At 42.2% G+C, this 17976-nt stretch overlaps 1 protein-coding gene across 7 annotated transcripts in view; it reads right to left on the reverse strand.

Annotated features, from left to right (window-relative positions):
* TPO (thyroid peroxidase) overlaps positions 1-17976 on the reverse strand; it is a 132720-nt gene that overhangs the window by 43603 nt on the left and 71141 nt on the right. The window lies entirely within an intron of this gene.

Raw genomic sequence — 17976 nt, forward strand, 5'->3', positions numbered from 1 at the left:
TTTAGGAGGTTAAATCGCTCATCCAGAATCACAAGATCGACTGGGTTGGACAGACCCCGAAAGAGACTCTTCCTGAAGATCATGGTCTTCTTGTAATAGGACATTATTTTTACCAGTGAAAATAAGGGAAAAGCTCCTCTCAGGGCAAAGCGCAGCCCAGGCACTGAGGAGTAGGAAGGAACAGAGGACCTGGGGTCAAGTAGGGGAATGCACCCAGCGAGGCAGCAGCCACTCAGGAGTTAGCCGCCCCATGCAGTGCTGTGCAGGGAGACAGGCCGAGCTCCTGATGGACTCAGGCACAGGAGGTGCAGTGGAAAGAATGCAGGTGACAGGGAGTCAGCCTTGTGGTGAAGCAGCAAAGCAGATGCCCTGAGAACCCCTCTGAGCAGCGCCCTGGCCTGGCAGCTATGCAGCCCAAGGCCAGCTGGGGGTCGGGGCAGCGAGGACACCCCAGCCCTGGTTCAGAGACAGCACAGGATCCACAGGTCGTGCATTAAAAAATGTACTTCCAGCTGGGCAAGGTGGCTTATGCCTGTAATCCCAGCACTTTGGGAGGCTGAGGTGGGCAGATCACGAGGTCATGAGATCGAGACCATCCTGGCTAACATGGTGAAACCCCATCTCTACTAACAAAAAATTAGCCAGGCGTGGTGGCGGGCACCGTAGTCCCAGCCACTCGGGAGGCTGAGGCAGGAGAATGGTGTGAACCCAGGATGTGGAGCTTGTAGTGAGCTGAGATCACACCATGGCACTCCAGCCTGGGTGACAGTGTGAGACTCTATCTCAAAAAAGAAAAGAAAAAAAAAAAGTGCTTCCACTGAGAGCCCTCAGGGAGGCCTGCAAGACTCAGAGCAGAGGATGTGAGAACTTAGGGCCAGCAGGGAACCCAGGCGAGAGCTGAAATTCAGCAAGAGAGTAAGAAAGCCAAGAAAACCATGACAGCAGGAACTTCAGTGCACGCCCTTCAGATTATACAGGTCCAGCACCCCCAAGAAGAGAAATAGAGGAATTAAATTGAGGAGCACAAATAATAATAAAATTACAAATAAATAACAAGGAGCTGCAAATTCTCCTAATAACTGATTCAAAGAGACTCTTAAGAAGAGCTGAAAGTCTCTCTGGAAATCAATGAAAGGTTAACTCGCTTGTTAAGAAAATTCAAGAATACCAGCAAAGCCTCCCTCAGAAGAAAATCTATACTCTTTAAATTGCTTTCATCAAAACAACAAAAACAAAGAAATTAAGTAGCTATTTTAAGAATTCAGTTAAGGAACAGAGAGCTAAAGCAAAAGTAAATGAGAAAGTTAAATTAATACATGCAGAAGTTAAAATTAATTAACTATGAATAAAAGACCTGGTGAGAAGAAAACATAAAGCTCTGCTTCACAACCCAGTGTGGAAAACAAAGAAAGGGCACAGAGTGAGGCAGGATTTGGTATGGGAAAGGAGCAGGGCTCAGGTGTGCAGGAGAGACGAGAAGAATCAGGAGCGACTGTCTATGCAGTTTCATGGCAACACACTGGAAAATGAAGAGCCAATGGATGACTCCCTAACAAAATGGAAATAACCACAATTTTTCCAAGAAGAAATGTAAAACTCCAAAGGACAATGAGGATGGAAGAGACGGACAAGGTGATCAGAAATCCAGGGATCAGATGGCATTGACAGTGGACTTCCGTCAAATCTCGAAAGGATAGGTAACTCCAAGGTTGCTTAAACTACTTCAGCCACAGAAAAGATGGAAAGGCCCCCAGTGCATTCTACAGAGTCAGCGAAACTTTTGTGTTGGCCTCTGATGAAAACAGGACAAGGATGGGGCATACAGGTCAATATCCCCTTCTAAATAAAATAATAAAAGATAGGGCAGCCAATCAAAAGGCAATTACCAGAGTCAAATAGAATCTATACACAGAATGGTTCCGTGTTGGATAGGGTTATATTATCCAGGGTGTTGGCAAATTAAAGAAGAAAAATTAATATCACAGGTACTTAAAATGCAATAATACAAGGTACTATTACCATTCCTGGTTAAATAGAAATGGAATAGAATAGATTGGAATTGCTAAAATATAATGTAGAAGCAATAACAAATATTATCTCGAGCAGTTAAACAATGGAACAATTTAATTTAAAATTAAGGACTAGCAGAAACACCCACTATCATTGTTGGTACTTAGTACTATCTCTGTTAGACCAAAGTCTAGAAATTAAACAAGAGCTGGTAAAACTACTGTAAGAGAAAATAAGATTTAAACCATAATAAAATTATCTTTTTTCCTAATGCTATGTTAGATGTCTACAACATCTAAAAATTCTAAAAAATCGATCAAATTTTTTAAAAAGTGTCTTCAATCTGTGGAAAAGTATAAAGTTGTTCCTTTCCTTTTTTTCTTTTTGTTTTGTTCTTTAGCAAAGTACCACGAATGGTAATGGAGAAAAAATATCCCTTTCATAATGACAAAAAAGTTGATCAAAATCAGGTGTGTAAATTTAACAAAATAATCACATGATATACAAAAAGAAAATCATAAAACATCATTAAATATATGAAAATCTGAGAAAAGATCATTTCTCTCTAAATGAGTGTATACATTAAATGCAATTTCATTTAGAATAATGATAGTATGTTTTCATTTTGAGAGGATAAATTAATTTTAAAGTTTATATGAAGACACCAATTCCATTATCTATTCCTTAATCAACTAGGGAAAAGAATAGTGATGCAGTATTGACTTGACAGACAATAGGATATACTATAAGGCTGCTATGATCAAGTCCACACAGTATTGTCAACAAGAATAGATGAATCTGTTAATAAAGGAAGATAGAGAGCCCAGAACCAGACACCAGTTCTCCTGTGACAAAGCGTTATCTAGGCCTGTGGGGAGAAGGAGGGTGGAACCAGCTGGTTTTCCATCTGGATAGGAATAAAACGCACCCCAACTGTCCACTGTGCAAGATGCATGGAAACCCATGCTGCAGTACCACCCAGGAGGTCACTGCTAACTCCGAGCAAAGGAGATTCCTGAACCACAACTGAGCCTAGAAGCCATCAGCACATAAGGAAACCTGGCCTTATAAAATATAAAAGTGCTCCATGCTGAGAGTTCTGGGTTGATGGGGTTGGAGAAAAATATTTGTAAGAAAAGTGAGAGAGAGTTATCATCTAGAGTGGAAAGGAGTAATTAAAATCAATTAACAGTCAAATAGTAGAAAAATGGGCAGAGGTTATGAATAGATCATTCATTGAACAAATACAAATTGCCAAAAAAAATAATAATAAAGGACAAGTTTAAAATTTACTAACATTCAGGGAAAGCAACTAATGTAACAATGAACTATCTCTTTTTTGCTGCCAAACAAGCAGAAAAAATGAGAAAAAACCAATTAAGGCTGTTACTAGTGTGGATGGTGGATGTGGGTAAGGGGTGCACTCAGTTGTTGCTGTTAGGGCACAGAATTTTTAGACAGTAGTACCAGCACAGCAGTGCTAAAGCCGCCTTCCAACCTGGCAGTGTCACTTCTGGTGATCCACGCTGTGGCAGAGGCTGCAACATGGAAGGGCACACCCATGGCTGTGACCTGGAGCATGGAACAGTCCAGCCATGAGCAGAGGGGGCTTGGAGCTCCATTGGGGGGATTTCCAGGATGCATCACTATTGATTGAGAATCCAAGATACAGAACGTGTACTCAGCATAGTCTTGTTTTTATTAACAACATTCAAAAGAAAATGCTTGTGTGTGTCTTCTTTAGGTGTAGCCGAACGAGCATTCATATCATGGAAAGGGCACACCATGACCACTCATATCACGGGAAGAGCATGCGATGAGCACTCAGATCATCAGAAGGACACGCCACAAGCGTTTGGGTCACAGGAAGGACATAGCATGAGTATTTGGATCACAGAAAGGGCACATGTGAGCACTCAGATCATGTGAAGGGCACGCTGTGGGCATCCAGGTCATGGAAAGGGCACGCCGTGGGCATTTGGATCACAGGAGGGGCATTCTGTGAGCATTCAGATCACGGGAAGTACATGCCGTGAGCATTTGCATCATGGGAAGGGCATGATATCAGCATTGAGATCACAGGAAGAGCATACCATGAGCACTCAAATAATGGGAAGGGCATGCTATGAACATGCAGATCATGGGAAGGCCATGCCATGAGTGCTCAGATCACAGCAAGGGCGTGCTGATTAAAACGGGGTGCCCAGTGAATCCCTTTGAGCCCACTATGCTGTCTACACCAACTTCTGACTATTCTAGTTTCATTTATCACGCCCCCTTCCCCTTACACACACACTTCAAATATCAACATTTGGGAGTCAAGTGATCTGGTTTGGGGATAGGGGCATGAGTGGAGAACATGGGAGTGAGAAGCAGGAGAGTCTATCAAGTAAAGGAGGGCGAGGAAAAGCCATGTGTCAGGAGAGTCAGGCACAGTTTAAGCTTTACATTTATGTGAAATTACACTTACATGTGGGTGCTCCAGTTTAATGTAAGAAATTCTTATTTGAATTAAAAGTTATTTTGAACTAACATCAACGTAAGGACCATGTATCAAAATTTGTTGGAGGGGGCAAGTCATAGGAAAATACAGTCTTAACTACACTTGTCGAAAAGCATGACGCAGTGAATGTAACTCAATTCGCTTTTACTATAAGAAGTTGAGAAATGTGAAGTAGATGAAAAGGCATAATAGGAAGGCAGTAGAAAACAAAGAACAGGAAAGGCTTATGGGCTCAAATAGACTAACTGCACCTAGAACTGAGCCCACAACCAAAGATCTGCCACCCCAGAGGTTATCAGGACCAGAGTCACAAATGAGCTCTACCAGTTATTCAAGACAAAAAACCCAAATTTGATTCTAGACAAGGTAATCCTGAGCATAGTAAAAGAAATGGGCAACCCTGACCACTGTCAGATGCTGGTGTGTCTGTAACACCCAAATAGGTGCAGCATCAGAAAAGAGCACTGTAGCATAACTCTGCTTATGAAGAGAGATGCAACATTTCAAATCAAATATTAGCAAATTCAATCCAAGAATAAGTGAAAATCTGCATCACCATCATGCCGGCCATGTAAGGATGGCCTTGCGTTGGAAATCTACCAGTGTGGTTCACACAGTAATGAAGTGAAGCAGAAACCCTGTGGCCTCCTCTGCCGATGCTGGGAAGGCATTGAGTAACGCTGGGACCCACAAGCCTCAGTGAAATTCTTGGGAAATGACAAATAAAAGATTTTCAATTTTCTAACTGAAGTTGTCTAGCAGAAATTCCTAGTAGACACAATATGGGAGGAAAAACACCAGAATCATGCCCTTTACCTAAGAAACAGAGCCAGGATACTGCTCTCACCATGGCTTTTTAAAATGTTACTCACTAAAGCAGTATTTTATGCATATAAAATCGATTCCTAATAAAACAAAGTTGTATATCAAACCCAGTTTTAATATGTTTAAAATAAAATATAGAGAAATATATTTATTATATATATATTATTATTATATATATCAGATAAGGAAGACCTGCTCAGTAAGATAACAATTTAGATGTCATAAAGAAGGAAAAAAATGGACTAAAATCGACCCAAATTTAAATCTGATGAATAATGGCACTGCAAACAAAATGAAAAGCCAAGCAATTATATAGACTGAAGGACCAAGGCTCACTCTTTGTCCACCTTTTTTGCCTTTGAAACCTGTTTGCAACAAAGATCTAACAAAGCTCACGTCCAAGGTGTTTTGGGTCTAAGTGTTCTGGGCAGCTGTCTCATTTTGGTTCAAGTAAACTGTTTAAAATGATATTTTGTGCCTCAGCTTCTTGCTTTAGGTCAACAAAAGATAGAGAGAGGCTTTAATGCCAGTAATGAAAATTGAAGATTTTCTTCCTTAGTGCATTGGAAAATAATAGGAATTATGTAAGAATAATTGTTGCAGAGAAATAATCAATTAGCAAATACAATTTGCCATCTCATTGCTGCAGAGAAATTTGGGAGTAACTATTAAAATTCCAACATGAGGAGGACTTTTTGTGACAGACACGGAGGACAAGAGGAAGGACTAGATATCAGCTCTCACTCAGACAAACAGAGCGGTGTGTGGAAGCTCACGCTGTAAACTTTTGCTCCAGAATGACGGCAGGAATACATTAGGAAAGCCAAGAGAACCCACAAACCCTCTGAAGGAAGTGGATGGCTCCTGCAGGAATCGGGAGACACCCCAAATATTGTGAGTGCCCAAACTGCAGAAGTGAGAGAGATCACCCACCCTGAACATGCACCCCCAATGGGGAACCGGAAGGTCTAGATTACGGGAGAAGATTCTGACTTCACCGGGAGCTGAGTCAGTTTAGAGAGCCGAGTGGAATACAGGGGTAGAGGAAGCAGCTGGGGAAGCCCTGTGGGCTCTCTGAGTAGCCCCCTAGGTAGCCACTTCCACCCTGCCTCACAGGGGTCCTTCAGGAGGGCTGGTAGAGGCACCTGAAGAAGGCCACAGGAAGAAAGAAACCTCCAGCTGAACTCTGTAACAATCTGAACTGGGTGGCTAGATCCAGAAGAGAGAGAACAATCACTACACCTTGGCTCTCAGGAAGCCACCTCCCTAGGAAACAGGGAGTGTACTGATTACATCCAGGGAACACTCCGAGGGACGAAAGAAGCTGAACAACAGCCTCGAGCCCTGTAGACCTTCCCTCTGACAGAGACTACCCAAATGAGAAGCAACCAGAAAACCAACTCTGGTAATATAACAAAACAAGGCTCTTTAACACTCCCCAAAATCACACTAGCTCACCAGCAATGGATCCAAAGAAGGTATCTCTGATTTACCTGAAAAAAAATGCAGAAGATTAGTTACTAAGCTAATCAGGAAGGCACCAGAGTAACGCAAAGACCAATGTAAGGAAATCAGAAAAATGATACAAGAAGTGAAGGAGGAAATATTCCAGGAAATAGATATCATAAATAAAAAAAATCAAAACTTCAGGCAACATTAGACACACTTAGAGAAATTCGAACTGCTCTGGAAACTCTCAGCAATAGAATCAAACAAGCAGAAGAAAGAACTTCAGAACTCAAAGACAAGGTCTTCAGATTAACCCAATCCAACAAAGACAAAGAAAAATAATAATAAAATATGAAGAAAGCCTCCAAGATGTCTGGGATCATGTCAAATGACCAAATCTAGGAATAATTAGTGTTCCTGAGGAAGAAGAGAAATCTAAAGTTTGGAAAGTTTATTTTGGGGAATAATAGAGGAAAACTTCCCTGGCTTTGCTGGAGACCTAGACACCAAATACAAGAAGCTCAAAGAACACCTGGAGAATTCATCACTAAAAGATCATTGCTCAGGCACATTGTCATCAGGTTACCTAAAGTTAAGATGAAGAGAAGAATCTTAAGAGCTGTGAGACAAAAACACCAGGTAACCTACAAAGGAAAAACTTAACAGATTAACAGCAGATTTCTCAGCAGAAACCCTATAGGCTAGAAGGGTTTGGGGCCCTATCTTTAGCCTCCTCAAACAAAACAATTATCAGCCAAAAATGTTGTATCCAGCGAAGCTAAGCTTCATAAATGAAGGAAAGATACAATTTTATTAGACAAACAAATGATGAGAAAATTCACCCCTTCCAAGGCAGCACTACGGGAACTGCTAAAAGGAGCTCTGAATCGTGAAACAAATCCTGGAAACACATCCAAACACAACCTCTTTAAAGCATAAATCTCACAGGACCTATAAAACAAAAATACAATTTAAAAAAACAGCAAAATCACAAAAACCCAAGGTGTACAGGCAACAAATAGCACAATGACTGGAATGATACCGCACATCTCAATACTACTATTGAATGTAAATGGTCTAAATGCTCCACTTAAAAGATACAGAATTGCAGAATGGATAAGAATTAAGCAACCATCTGCTGCCTTCAAGAGACATGCCTAACATATAAGGACTCACATAAACTTAAGGGGTAGAAAAAGGCATGCCATGCAAATGGACACCGAAAGCAAGCAGTAGCTATTCTTATATCAGACAAAATAAACTTTAAAGCAACAGTGGCTAAAAATGACAAAGAGGGTCATTATAATGATAAAAGGCCTTGTCTAACAAGAAAATATCACAATCCTAAATAAATATGCACCTAATCCTGGAGCTCCCAAATTTATAAAACAATTACTAATAGAACTAAGAAATGAGATAGACAGCAACATAATAATAGTGGGGGACTTCAATACTCCACTGATAGCCCTAGACAGGTCATCAAGACAGAAAGTCAACAAAGAAACAGTGTAAACTGTACCCTAGAACAAATGGACTTAACAGATATTTACAGAACATTCTACCCAATAACCACAGAATACACACTCTATTCAACAGTACGTGGAACTTTCTCTGAGACAGACCGTATGATAGGTCTCAAAATGAGCCTCAATAAATTTAAGAAAATTGAAATTATATCAAGCACTCTCTCAGACTACAGTGGAATAAAACTGGAAATCAACTCCAAAAGGAACCTTCAAAATAATGCAAATACATGGAAGTGAAACAACCTGCTCCTGAATGACCACTGGGTCAAAAATAAAATCAAGATGGAAATTAAAACATTCTTCGGGGCCAGGTGCAGTGGCTCATGCCTGTAATCCTAGCACTTTGGGAGGCCGAGGCCAGTGCATCACCTGAGATCAGGAGTTCCAGACCAGTCTGGCCAACATGGTGAAACTCCATCTCTACTAAAAATACAAAAGATTTGCTGGGTGTGGTGGTAGAAGCCTGTAATCCCAGCTACTTGGGATCCTGAGGCAGGAGAATCACTTGAACCCAGGAGGCGGAGGTTGCAGTGAGCAGAGATTATGCCCCTACACTCCAGCCTGGGCAACAAGAGTGAAACTCCATCTCAAAAAAAAAAAAAAATTATTCAAACTGAACAATAATGACACAACCTATCAAAACCTCTAGGATACAGCAAAGGCCGTGCTAAGAGGAAAGTTCATAGCCCTAAATGCCTACATAAAAAATCTGAAAGAGCACAAACTGACAATCTAGGGTTACACCTTAAGGAATTAGAGAAACAAGAGCAAACCAAACCCGAACTCAGCAGAAGAAAGGAAATAACCAAGATCAGAGCAGAACTAAATGAAATTGAAACAACCAGAGCAACAAAAATACAAAAGATAAATGAAACAAAAACCTGGTTCTTTGAAAAGATAAATAAAATTGATAGACCATTAGCAAGGTTAACCAAGAAAAGAAGAGAGAAAATCCAAATAAGCTCAATTAGAAGCGAAATGGGAGATACTACAACTGACACCACTGAAATACAAAAGATCATTCATGGCTACTATGAACACCTTTATGCACATCAACTAGGAAACCTAGAGGCGATGGATAAATTTCTGGAAAGATATAACCCTCCTAGCTTAAATCAGGAAGAATTAGATACCCTGAAAAATAACAAGCAGTAAGATTGAAACGGTAACACAAAAATTACCAACAAAAAAAGTCCAGGCCGGACAGATTCACAGCAGAATTCTGCCAGACATTCAAAGAAGAATTGTTACCAATCCTATTGACACTACTCCACAAGACAGAGAAACAGGCAACCCTTCCTAAATCATTCTATGACGCCAGTATCACCCTAATAGTAAAACCAGAAAAAGACATAACCAAAAAAGAAAACTACAGACCAATATCCCTGATGAACATAGATGCTAAAATCCTTAACAAAATACTAGCTAACCAAGTCCAATGCATATCAAAAAGATAATCCACCATGAGCAGGTGGGTTTCATACCAGGGATGCAGGGATGGCTTAACATACACAAGTCAATAAATGTGATACACCATGTAAACAGAATCAAAAGCAGAAATCACATGATCATCTCAATAGATGCGTAAAAAGTATTCGACAAGATCCAGCATCCCTTTATGATGAAAACTCAGCAAAATAGGCATACAAGGGAAATACCTCAATGTAACAAAAGCCATCTATGACAAACTCACAGCCAACATAATTCTGAATGGGGAAAAGTTTAAAGCATTCCCTCTGAGAACTGGAACAAGACAAGGATGCCCACCCTCACCACTCCTCTTCAACATAGTACTGGAAGTCCTAGCCAGAGCAATCAGACAAAAGAAATAAAGGGCATCCAAATCAGCAAAGAGGAAGTCAGTCTGTCACTGTTTGCTAAAGATATTATTGTTTACCTTGAAAACTCTAAGGATTCTACCAGAAGGCTCCTAGAACTGATAAAAAGAATTCAGCAGTTTCCAGATACAAGATGAATGTGTCTGGAAAAAAAAAAAAAAAAAAAAGAAAGAAAGAAAGAAAAAAAGGAAAGAAAAGAAAAGAAAAGAAATACTTAGAAATATACTTAACCAAGGAGGTGAAAGACCTCTACAAGGAAAACTACAAAATAAAACACTGCTGAAAAAACTACAGACAACACAAACAAATCGGACACATCCCATACTCATGGATGGGTAGAGTCAATATTGTAAAAACAACCATACTGCCAAAAGCAATCTATTAATTCGACACAATTCCCATCAAAATACCACCATCATTCTTCACCAAATTAGAAAAAATATCCTAAAATTCATATGGAACCCAAAAAGAGCCTGCATAGCCAAGGCAAGATCAAGCAGAAAGAACAAATCTGGAGGCATGACATTACTTGATTTCAAACTATACTGTAAGGCCATAGTCACCAAAACAGCATAGTATGGGTATAAAAATAAGCACATAGACCAATGGAAGAGAATAGAGAACCCAGAAATAAACCCAAATACTTACAGCCAATTGATCTTCAACAATGCAAACAAAAACAAAAAGTGGGCAAAGGACCTCCTATTCAACAAATGATGCTGCGATAACTGGCAAGTCATGTGTAGGAGAATGAAACTAGATCCTCATCTCTCACCTTATACAGAAACAACTCAAGATGGATCAAGGACTTAAGTCTAAGACCTGAAACTATAAAAACTCTAGAAGATAACGTTGGAAAAACTCTTCTAGACATTGGCTCAGGCAAGGATTTAATGACCAAGAACCCAAAAGCAAATTCAATAAAAACAAAGATAAATAGTTGGGACTTAATTAAACTAAAGAGCTTGTGCACAGCAAAAGGAACAGTCAGCAGAGTAAACAGACACCTCACAGAGTGGGAGAAAATCTTCACAATCCATACATCTGTCAAAGGATTAATATCCAGAATCTACAACGAACTCAAACAAATCAGTAAGGAAAACCAAACAATCGCATTAAAAAATGGGCTAAGGGCATGAATAGAGAATTCTCAAAAGAAGATACACAAATGGCCAGCAAACGTGAAAAAATGCTCCACATCACTAATCATCAGGAAATGCAAATCAAAACGCAATGCGATAGCACCTCACTCTGGCAAGGATGGCCACAATCAAAAAATCAACAAATAATAGATGTTGGTGTGGATGTGGTGAAACGGGAGCAACACTTCTTCCCTGCTGGTGGGAATGTAAATTAGTAAAACCACTGTTGAAAACACCATGGAGATTCCTTAAAGGCTAAAAGTAGAACTACTGTTTGATCCAGCGATCCCATTACTGAGTATCTACCCAGAGGAAAAGAAGTCATATACGAAAAAAATACTGGCACACGCACGTTTATAGCTGCACAATTCACAATTGCCAAACCGTGGAAGCAGCACAAATGCCCATCAATCAACGAGTGGATAAAGAAACTGTGAAATATACACACACACACACACACGATTATATATATATGATGGAATACTACTCCGCCATAAAAAGGAATGAATTAACGGCATTTGCAGCGACCTGGTTGATATGGGAGACCATTATTCTAAGTGAAGTAACTCAAGAATTGAAAACCAAACATTTTATGTTCTCACTCATAAGTGGGACCTCAGCTATGAGGATGTAAAGGCATAAGAATGACACCGTGGACTTTGGGGACTCAGGGGGAAATGGTGGGAAGGGAGTGAGGGATAAAAGGCTACAAATTGTGTTCAGTGTATATTGCTTAGGTGACAGGTGCACCAAAAATCTCACAAATCACCACTGAAGAACTTACTCATGTCACCAAACACCACCCACCACCTGTTCCCAGTAACTTATGGAAATAACAAAATCCCCACCTGAACATAATTCATAATCCACTAACTCCACTTTGTCTTGTGTACCTAGAGATACACATTGGTGTGCATGAGAAGGCTTGGGTAGCTTTTAGGTTTTCGATACATTCATAGCTACATATTTTCTGCAGTGGATGGGGGGTTTGCAGCACCCAGTGGAACATCATCGGGCTGGCTGCATCCCCACTTAGCTGAGACCAGAAGGAGCGAGGGCATGAAGAAAAGCCTGGTCCTAAAATAGAGGATGCTGCGAAGCTCTCACAGCTCCCTAGAAGCTCCTGGGCTGAGCGAGACAGTAGTCGGAGACTCAAAACATTTTAATGTATAGACTCATGCAGTTGCTGGAAACATGTTTCTCTAAGGAAAATTGAATAAACATAGATATGATAAATTGTGTGGATCATTTTCTGTTTTGCTTTGGGACTCTAAAGTCCCAACTTGCTCCACGCTCACTAAGAACTTTTACCCTCACACTCCACCGTACATACTCAGAGACCAAACTGGATGGTTTTAGTGCAAAGGACATCAGACATTTAAAAGCACTGATTTATGATGTGTCATCTACTGGGTTTACAGAGCTACTCCTAGAGTATACCATATATTTTTCATCTCACTGGAGTGACTGTTAGCTCAATCACTCAACTACTGAAGGCTGCCCTGGGGATGGACAGGATCTGGATAATTGACGAACGCTCTTAACTACAAGCCAGGAGGCTCGTGCCCGAGACCAAGAGCCCTGGAAAGTGCCTTGGAGACCCACCCTGGGGCCTCCCACATTCTCACCCACAGGCACACAGGTGTCCTCTCTGCCAGATGTGGTCTTGCCTTTTATTTTAAAATTTTTTACAAATAGTTTAATTGTTACTTTTCTCTAAGTACAAAGATAATATATGCTCAATCATGAACATTTTGAAATAAGAAAAGTGACAAGGAGAATATCATCTAAAATTTTACTAACCCGGGAAACATTTCACCGTTTCCATAGTATCACTGCATCACATGATTGTTTCAAGTTGCTTGTGTTTCTCATGCTCCTAGCCTGTGATCAGTGTTTAAAGTTTTCCAGTATTTTGGTGATATAAAAATTGTCACAAATATATTCACCCACTTTTATGGGCAGTTTTGACATTGTCCCTAGGAAAGATTCTTGTGGTGGTGTGAATGGGCTTGATTTCATTTCATATTTTATGTCACATCATGTCCCAAATGCATTCACCAGTTTACATTTGCACAGCAATGTATGGATGCAAATCATTTCTCAATACCCTCAACTACACTAAATTAAAATTTCGTAATTTCTTTCCAGTTTGTATGTTTAGAAACAGCATCTTGCTGTTAATTTATCTTTCATTTATATCTGTGTGTGTGTGTGTGTGTGTGTTTACACACACATATTTGGGTTTTCTTGTAATTTTTCTGTTCACATCAGGTGTTTATTCCACTGGGTGTTTATTTTTTCTCATTGCTTTATAAGAGCTCTTTATAGAATGAAGATAACAATTCCTTGTGATTCCGTACCTTGTCCGTGCACTGAGTTTGTGTCCAGAGCCCTTAGCACACAGCCCTGAGGTCTGGAGCTCCTTAGCTCCTTGGAACAAGCTCTGCAGGCTCCCGCCTGAGATGGTCCTGCCCCTCCCTCCCTGCTGCCCATAGCACCTGCCCCAGCCTCTCTGCCTTCAGGGCCCCACAGGCATGTGCTCTGTGTGGAAGGGAAGTACCGTCAACACCAGTCCTGCACCATGGAAGATAGGCTGGCCCAGAACAGCCAGAACAGAAAGTTGAAATAGGGCAGAGAGATGGTACCTGGTGTGACCAGGCTCACTATACCTGAGCCCTAAAAGGAAAGGAGGAGATTGGAGAGTGACATGGCTGATGAGAACACCCGCCTTTCCCTGAGATCCAGTAGGAAGCCCCCAAGGAGCCAGTGCCCAGACCCCCCAGAACCTCTGCGGGGGTCTCCATGGACATTACAGCATCCTGCTCTCCACGGCCTCCCCTGCCCTTGTCCAACACACTCCTGAGTTACACAGGGTCCTCTTAGAACCCCATGGCAGCAGAAGGAGCCTGGAGCAGCTGTGTGCTTGTGAGGTGTGTGCATGTGCCTGTGTGCACATGTGTGGGTGGGTGTGCATGGGTGTGGGTGGGTGTGTATGGGTGTGGGTGGGTGTGTATGGGTGTGGATGGGTGTGGGTGGGTGTGTGTGGGTGTGGGTGGGTTGTGGGTGGGTGTGCGTGGGTGTGGATGGGTGTGGATGGGTGTGGGGTGGGTGTGCATGTGTGTATGCACAAGGGTGAACACACAGGTGTATGGGTGGTCACATGTGCCTGTGGGTATGGTTATGCCTGGTGATGCGGGGGCCCTGGGGCCCAACTCACTTTTGCTTTTTACTCCCACTCAGGTCCTTCTGAGGAGACTTTTCTTAGGACAACAGGCCAATTTGTCTCCTAAAGCGGGTGGAAGTCCAGTTTCCCCAGGGCCAGCTTATCCAGGAGGCACCACAGCCACAGTGCCTATGGCTACAGGAGTAAGTGTGCTCACAAAATGTTTAATTTATTTTAAAATCAGAAGAAAATAAGAAACATTTAGGCCAAAGAAAAAGTTTTAACCTACATTAATATATTTATCTCTATATGAACACAGCCATCCATGTAACTTTGATTATTGCGGATGGAGGAAGGAGCCCCTGTGGGCAGGTGTGTGGGGCTCACCCCAACCGTCATGTGGCCCTGGATATCAGCGGAACATGCCTGGGAGGATGCCCTGACCAGAGGCCCCCGACCTCCCCCACAGTGTGTGTGGCCCTGAAGGGCTGGGCTTTTCCTGGGGTCTTTGTCTGGCCTCAGTGCCACCTGTGTCCTTCCCATCCAGGTGGTGGCCCCCAACTGTCCTACTTGTCTGGACGGGCAAACACAGATTACTCCAATGGCAGCCGCAGACTTGCACGAACAACCCCTCCTTCCAGGCTGCTTTTGACCAGCTCTTGCCCAAACCAGCTAACCTCCAGGGGAGCCCCAAAGGTGGAACCCCCACACAGAGTGGTTCTCTCAGTGCAGCTCCCCACCCAACGTGCTCCCTCCTTGCTGAGTTTCCCTTATCACCTCACATCCCTCTGGCTAGGCTTCCAGGAACACAGCAATTACAATGCACATTCATCGAATTCCTTCTCCGAGCCTGGTTTTGCAAATTTGAGCTCATTTCATTTTAATTGCTACACTATTAGGTGGGAAATAGACTCTTTTTACAGACAACAAACCTATATACAAGCAGCTGATAAGTTACAAGGCAAGCCTGGAACCCAAGACCTGACAGATAACAGGTGCCCGTCTCCACCGCTTCTCCAGGCTGCACAACTCAGTCGTTTTTGCAGAGATTCTGCTTGGGAGCCACTTAGCTGGGAACGAGGGCCTCTGCTTGGCAGACTGTTCATTGCTGAAGATACAGGTACTTCTGCAAGATCTAATAGCTCCAATGTTAACAGATGAGAACTCTGGGGTCCTGGGTATGAAGAGTGAACACTAGGGCCAGGCGCGGTGGCTCACACCTGTAATCCCAACACTTTGGGAGGTCGAGGCAGGTGGATCAGTTGAGGTCAGGAGTTTAAGACCAGCCTGGGCAACACGGTGAAACTCTGTCTCTACTAAAAATAGAAAACTTAGCCGGGCATGGTGGTGCATGCCTGGAGTCCCAGCTACTCAGGAGGCTGAGGCAGGAGAATTGCTTAAATCTGGGAGGTGGAGGTCGCAGTGAGCTGAGATTGCACCACTGCACTCCAGCCTGGGCAACAGAGCAAGACTCCAGCTCAAAAAAAAAAAAAAAAAAAAAAGAGAATGAACCCCCAGGTTAGAGGGACGTGCTGCAGCGGGGGTCACTTCAGGGATGCCTGGTGAGGAGGCTCTGCAGAGAAGAGCGAGGGACTCCCCCATCATCCAGGGTCTGAGCCCCGCATGTGAGAGAGTGTGACCTCCTCCCAGGGACAGGCTGGACCTGGTTGAAATTCAGTTTCTATGATTGACACAGTCTTTACGCTGCTCCTTTTCCTCCTTTCCCCCAGTATGATTCCTTTTGGGATATTTGGTTTAGATACCTTGATTTTGCCCATTGGGACCTTCTCTGCAGATGCCCAGAATTTTATAACTGTTGGTTTATGTAACTGTCCTGCCCATCTTCCAGGGACCAGCCTGTCTTCCTTTTCAGCCTGCCCAGCACACAGCTCAGTAGGGCACAGAATAACTGCCAGTAAAGTTTTATTGAATGAATGTTAGAGAGGACATGAGCCTGAAACCATCTGTGCTCTTAAGTAGAAAATGCCCCTTGTTGGCTGAGCGCGGTGGCTCACACCTGTAATCCCAGCACTGTGGGAGGCTGAGGCAGGTGGATCACAAGGTCAGGAGTTCGAGACCAGCCTGGCCAATATGGTGAAACCCCATCTCTACTAAAAATACAAAAATTAGCCAGGTGTGGTGGTGTGCACCTGTAGTCCCAGCTACCCGGGAGGCTAAGGCAGAAGAATTACTTGAACCTGGGAGGCAGAGGTTGCAGTGAGCTGAGATTGCACCACTGCACTCCAGCCTGAGTGACTGAATGAGACCCTATCTTTAAAAAAAAAAGAAAAAGAAAATAAAGAAAATGTCCCTTGTTAACTTCAAGGCTGGCTTCTAGAGAGAAGTAAAATTAAAAACCTACCTATATTGTCTCTTTCTTTTCTGGCAAGAGTGAACATTTGTGCAATATTAATGGAGAGTAATTCTGCAATATTTATCAAAATTCCACAGGCACCTCCAATCTTACCCCTGGATCCATCAGGTGTACACATGTGCACAAAGACTAAGGGCCACGTGTGCTCTTTGCTTCATTATTTGTGACAGCATAAAAACAGCAATGAAGCAGAAAGCAACTCATACTCATTAATAAGGGAAGTGGTTAGACAGATTATAATGCACACACAAATGGAATATTAAGAAGTCACAAACAATTAACATTTCTGTTCACTTAATGCTATGCAGATATGTATAAGAACTATTGCTAAGTGGTCCTTACCAGGCACTGAGCATGCACATGATATGACACAGAGGATGAGAAAAAGCGCAGGTACACATGGGATCACATGCTCTATTTACACACGTGCCCACACACTAACTTACATGCTATAAACACACATGCCCACACAGTATCTTATATGCCATATACACACAAGTCCACAAACTGTCTTATATGCCATATACACATGTGCCCACACACTGTCTTATATGCTATATACACACATGCCCACACACTATCTTATGTGCTATATACACATGCCCACACACTATTTTGTGTGCCATATATACACGTGCCCACACACTATCTTATATCCTATATACACACGTGCCCACACAGTATCTTATATGATATATACACCCATGCCCACACACTATCTTATATGCCATATACACACATGCCCACACAGTATCTTATATGCTATATACACATGTGCCCACACACTCTTATATGCTATATACACACATGCCCACACACTATCTTATATGCTATATACACACGTACCCACACAGTATCTTATACGATATATACACCCATGCCCACACATGATCGTATATACTCAAGTGCCCACATGCTATCATATATGCTATATACACACATGCCCACCCATGATCATATATGCTAATACACGTGCCCACATGTAATCCTATATGCTATATACACTTGACCACACACTATCATATATGCCATATACACATCTGCCCACACGCCATCTTATGTGCTATATATATATATGTGTATCCAGATGATTTCCAGTGAGATGCACGGGATATTCACAACTGTTACCCCTGGGACTAGGAC

Source organism: Rhinopithecus roxellana, chromosome 17 (genome assembly GCF_007565055.1).
Source record: "Rhinopithecus roxellana isolate Shanxi Qingling chromosome 17, ASM756505v1, whole genome shotgun sequence".
Classification (NCBI taxonomy): Eukaryota; Metazoa; Chordata; class Mammalia; order Primates; family Cercopithecidae; genus Rhinopithecus; species Rhinopithecus roxellana.